This window comes from Physcomitrium patens, chromosome 23 (assembly GCF_059467195.1).
Source record: "Physcomitrium patens ecotype Gransden chromosome 23, ASM5946719v1, whole genome shotgun sequence".
Lineage (NCBI taxonomy): Eukaryota > Viridiplantae > Streptophyta > Bryopsida > Funariales > Funariaceae > Physcomitrium > Physcomitrium patens.
The window spans coordinates 5,085,220-5,091,371 of record NC_143432.1 but is presented as its reverse complement, the minus strand read 5'-3'; the positions used below and the strand labels follow the sequence as shown (position 1 = coordinate 5,091,371).

At 33.9% G+C, this 6,152-nt stretch overlaps 1 long non-coding RNA gene across 1 annotated transcript; it reads left to right on the top strand.

The window, feature by feature from the left end:
• Positions 1–4,279: 4,279 nt before the first annotated feature.
• On the top strand, positions 4,280–5,483 carry LOC112275698 (uncharacterized). Its single transcript, XR_002967810.3, has 2 exons — positions 4,280–4,769; positions 4,940–5,483. It is a non-coding gene; the product is annotated as an uncharacterized LOC112275698 (long non-coding RNA).
• The last annotated feature ends 669 nt before the right edge of the window (positions 5,484–6,152 follow it).

Genomic DNA, 6,152 nt, shown 5'->3' with positions numbered 1-6,152 from the left:
AAATTAATCTATATTTATCTACTTCTATCTAATTATATAAGTAATTATTGAAATAAATATATATGTCCATAATATTATCCTCTTTTTTGGAGACAAGTTGTACGAGGAGCGGTCTTCATATGTTGAGTAAGTCTAAGATGTGACGAATTATATTTGCCACATACTGTGATCTTTACTTTTTTTGAAGATGGTTGATAGGCCGTCTTAGCCATTGATAGTGTCTTATATCAAGGCAAGAAGACCGCCCTATTATTTGATTGTTGTTGAGGCCTTTGTAACTTCTTTCAAATAAACTATTTAAAATACTGTCAAGAGTTGTTCCTACCTCTAATAAAATTACTAAAGAGTAGGAGTCTCTTCCAAAGTCGTGTTATCAAATACATTGTATCTCACCATCTATTCGAAGAAGGACATATTGTTCTTGAGGATCTTCATCTTGATTTTGTCATCTTGATGGTTGTAACAATCGCAATGTCTCATTTGGTAAGTCTGCAAATAAAAGCTCTTGAATTGAATCTATTGATTTTTGGTTCTCCATTTCCTTAGTATCACAAATACATACAAGTTACAAAAAAAGATAGAAGGTAGAATGTTATCTTCTTTTGATTTTATTTCTTTTATAATAAAGATTTGCTATTCTTCATCTTGATTTTAATTAACTAGCATTGTCAAGGTAAAAAGACTTTGCCTCAAAAAAATACTAGGCTCTTGGGTGCCACTAATTACTCAATTAAGTCTTGAAATAAGAAAGATCAAGTTTATACATATATATATATATATATATATATATAACACTTTTAGATGGTATTACACCAAATATATAAGTCTTAAGTTCTCCAAATCACCCAAAATATGATAAAACCTCTAAATCTTTAAATATCCTTATGGGATATTATTCCCAAACTTCAAAAATTCATATGTTCCAATCAGATTGTTCAAACATATTTAAATTTTATATGAAGTAAAAATGTACTTCTAACAACTATCTCAACAAATTTCAATTGCAAATTTGTTACGGATCTCAAAATATCACCAAAACCCTAACAATAGATTCAAATCCTAGTTTTTATATATCCACGTGTAATTTTCTTCTTATCTCACAAACTAAATACTCAAATTCTACAAAATTTATATATATAGCTTTTTAACACAATAATCTACCTTTTTCAAAAGGTTTAAGTCAAAAATTTGTCCAAAAACTCAAGATATGGCTCCAACCATTACTATGAACAAAATCACTTACTTACTACCTTTGATTTGGATGCACTAACTTTGACTCTCTATAACATCTTCATTTGGAATCCAAATTCATCAAACAATATATGAAAAGTGTAGTCAAAGAAGTGTTCTCTCGAATCCCAGTTGCTGATCCTTTGTTGCTTTCTATAGACGTTTGTTATGCCCTAAAGAGTGACAATAGGTATGAAATTAATACTTTAACTTTGAAAGCCAATAACTCCTTCATAAAAACTCCAAATCATACAAAATTTGCATCCAATCCATATCCAAAAACCTAAAACTAATGATTTTAGCCTCCAAAGCTCAAATGATTTCGAAAAAGAAACCCTAATCCCTAATAAGGCCTCGGGTAGCCTTCTTGAAGTCCATTAGACATGGCCTAAGACCAATAGGAATGAAGATTCCCATTCGTTGCCTTCACCCAACCATGTCTTGCTTTCAACTATCTCAATAAGCCTCTTACTAGTTAAGATTTTCTTCTTTAGGCTCTAATCTCCTTTCAAGGCTTCATACTAAACATTTAGGTCCTATAATTTTTTAAAATGTTGTAATCAAAATAGATAAAATTAAAAATAAAGTTTTTTATATCCAATATTTTTAAATTAATCTATTAACCATTCTAACATACACCAAGACTTATGAACATAATATATGTTCTAAGTAATTTTTACATACTATAAGCAATTATAGTATGACAGTGTATCAATAATTGCTAGTTGGTTTACAAATACTTTTACCTTATTCACATGAGCCATGAGATCATATATTTCTTCCATCTTTATTATTAAGAACTTCTTCCTTATCCATAGAATGTTAGTAAGATTTCTACTTTTATAGATGTTACAAAGAATCTTTCTTGCTTCCATTGATCTATTGCAAGTAATTATATGTGAAAAATTAGCATCATGAAGATTTGTTCTAATCATCCCAAAAGCCTTGTTTTCACAACATTTATATTCTTTCTTCAACTTGACACTAGTATTATTGCTTGGAGGCTCTTTACTTTCATCAACAATATTTCAAAGATCTAATAAAGCCAACAAAAGCTTTATTTTCTTCTTCCAATGACACTCACCTTTAAACTCTTTAATTACTATAAAGGCCTCATTTTCACTTGAAGCAATGTCTAAAGAAGAAGAATATCAAAGAAAATCAAAAAAAAAGAAAAGATTGAACTCTCAAAAACAATGAGAAGATGTTGCTGCCTTAAAAATCCAAAATATCTTTTTTGTGAGTAAACTGGTGATTTTACTCTTTAATCACTCTCAACTTCACTTAAAAGACTTCTTACAAGTCTTACACTCTATCTTAACCTCTTGTATAAGTTTTGCCACTCTTTAATCATCTTTAATATCAAATAGTACTTCTAATCTTACAAAAATATTCCTATCACTATAAGATTATCTTTTAAGAATTTAAGCACATAAAAGCACAATGTTAGTGTATCAATGATGTAATCTAGCAAAGAAATATAACATCAGTATTTTAAAATATTAGTCTAAAGTATTTAACATCCTCCAAGACTATGAATGCACTTAACAATAAGTAAGAGCAAAACTACATCAACAATTAGATGCAAAAGTCAGATTAGATGATACCAAATCTTAACATCAACAACAACCATAACATCTACTCTTTATAACTAGAAAGACTTTAAAGAACAATAAAATTTATAATTAAATGTGAGTGGACTCATAACCTATTGAAGAAAAAGAACTTTGAAGTCACAACACATAATATTAGTAAGATTGTCCACAAAGAGAGTATGGAATAAAATATCTCTTACTTCCAATACCTATTACTTACAAGCGATGGTTGCTACCTTAAAAGACAACTTTCACTCTTTAACTTTTATATACATGGTTTTATAATCTTTTGGTTTGCAACTTACAATAATGATATCATATGGTCCTTGGATCCATTTGCATCTTACTAATGACAAAGATATCCTATGCCAAACATTAATTATTCTTACCTAGTCTTTGGATATTTTTTAGTTCATACTTTAGTCTCTTAACTTTGACTCTTGAACCTAGACCTTATCTTATATCTATAAGATGCCCTTTCCATACATCAAAAGTCAATTCTTTGATACTTAGTAATTTATCTAAGGTGATATCTTCTATAAGTTAACTTATTGTACTTTCACTTTTATTTACTAATTTTAATAATTATACTTTAGAATAGATTTGAAAAAAGATAGTATCAAAACAGACTCTTTGCAATTATGCATGGTCACTAACCAAGTTGAATGTTGATGGAGCCGATGTTTAGTTTTGTGTTTCAATCTCTATAGAAGTAATTTTATACTTCATGACTTTTGGCTAGTGAGAGGAGGTTTAGAAGGAATTGGAATTCTTGTCTTGCTCAGTCATGTCTAAGATAATGGACACAAAGGAGGTAGTATAGGGAGTTAAGTTGGTTTGTCAAAATTGGTTATATTCTTTTCCAAATAAGTCCCCAAGCTCTATTTAATTGAAGTTAGCCTTGTATACTATTCAAATGGCAATGAAGTCTCTTCATTTGTTTCAAAAAAACAAAGAAAAAAGAAAAAAAAGAAAAAGTTGCCACATACTTCTTATTAGATCAAGTACATACATGGCAACACATACAAGTAATAGTAGATCAAGTACACACAAGTAACACTTGTGGGATTATTTAAGGCACACTAAATCTAGTTAGCCTTAAATTCAATTATAGGTCACTAACCATAGGCCCCCCTCTTTTAAGTGGGGTTTCATAATTAAGGCACCACCCTGTTCATGCAAAACCTCATCCATCCATCCGTTGGTCACCAAGCCTAGACCATAGATGAATGGCGTTCATCCCACATTGACTTGGCATGATCGTCCACCCATAAATTCACCCATCCAACTAGCGTACATCCAGCGCACGCCACAAAAATCATCCATCCAATCGAGGGTAAAATTCAGCTGAAGAGGAAATAATTCATCCAAGCGAATCAAATAATTTATTCGTTTACTGGAATGAAAGTGACAGATCATCCATCCGCTGCTTCGATGGCTTTGATGGTCGGGGCTGCTGCTGGCTTTGTCCGCTTTTTTCTTCTTCTTTTTTTTGGTTTTTTGGTTTTTGTTTTGTTTGTTTGTTTTGTTTTGTTTTGTTTTTTCTTTTGAGTTTTGCTCTGCGGCGCCAGCACTAATGATTTTCAAAGGGCTCTTCTCTCACTTCTCTCGGTGCTGTCCTTCGATGAGTGAGTGAGTGAGTGTTTTCGAGGAAGCGTCGTTGGTTTCTGAATGTTGACGCAGAAGCTCTATTCGGGATTGATTGTCTTTTGAATGATTGTACTCGTGGGGGGGAACCATACCATTACCATAGGGTGGGAAGGGGAAGGGCGTGACGAGTTGAGAGGGTCAGCTTTTAAGAGACCTGCAGCGTGATGCACCCTCTCGACCTGTTTCCAGATTTGCTCTAGAGATATGGCACTCGTCTGGTGAGTGGCGCTCGATTGGACGGGTGTAATTGTCGATTTCGAACCAGGGCCCTGGAGGGAGGCTGCCAATTTACCGGTGAGAATTGATTTCCTGTTTGTGAATTTTTTTCCATGGATGTTATTTTTTTCCTTTTTGTCTTTTTGGTAAATTTAATTACTGTGAAATTCGACGTGGCCTTGTGTGAATTTATGCATGATTTTGACGTTTGTTTTGTTTTGTTTTGTGTTTTTTGCCTGGAAATGAAGAATTCATGGATGGACTCGGCTGCCCTGCTATGCGTTTTCACCGTGGTTTAGCATGAATCCCTGCTGCGTGGTAAAATGCATTGGTCGGATGTATTTTGAGCAACAACTGATGTTTTCAGCTGAGTACATGCATTTCATTGTCTACGGTCGTAGTGGAGTCCCGGCACGTGAAGGTGTGAGTGAAGGCATGACTGACTTGGGTTGAAGGTACACTGGAATCAAATGCGGTGGTATGATTTCACACACTTCGGAGATTAAGTGTCGCCTGGATAGAGTATTGTACTACGATGTGCATAAACGAAAATTGTACTCCGTGAAAATTTAGGCTTTCGACATCTGCATGCTGTGTTAGAGCCTTTATGACTCAGGATACGTTTCTGGAAGTCTTCGTCCAAATGAATCGAATCTTAGAGAGCATGAACAAATTAGAAAGGAAATAAATAAATAAATAAATAACTGAGAAAAAGTGACAACTCAAGGCATATGTAAGAGTAATTTGGGAAAACAAATTTATACATGAGGCGTGTATACTGACATATCAAGATCAGTCTCTTCAGAAGTGAATGACGATTAAAATTAATATCACACGGTTTTGTTTTCTGGATGCCTTGTTGGAGCTCAGTTAAAACTAGCGAATGATTGTAGATAATGCTGTTTGCGGACATAGATTCTTTGGAAGCCTCCCTTTGTTTGTATCTTTGCGACTTTCTGGCACTTCGTTCTCCATGCCAGAAGAGAGACTGTTACTCGCTCAGATACAGCTGCTGAAGTACTTGTATGAATGTAGATTTCGATGATTATGATATTTTCAAAACCTGATTAGCGAAGTTCTGGTTCCTGGTTTTGCTGATGATTCACGTGATGTCCTTATTCAGGAATGGACACCATGTGTGTAAGTCTCATAGACATGCCTAGGTTTTCCAGACGTCCACGATCAGCAAGTAGTGTGCCAGTCGAGGCTCTGAAGATGATTATCGAAATTGACACTCGCCTTGTTTGTAGGTGTATTCTGGACAAAATCGTTAGCCTTCTTCAAGTGAAACTATCCTCAAACTAGCTAAATGAAAACTTATTTTTCTTGTTTTTTAATCTTCCGTAGCAACCTTCCGTCTCCTGCACCTTTCGTCACGTTCGTCAACGTCAGGCTGAATTCTATGATGTTTGCTGCATAAGGATACACAGTCCTTATCCATTGCTTCTCCAAGTTGATGTC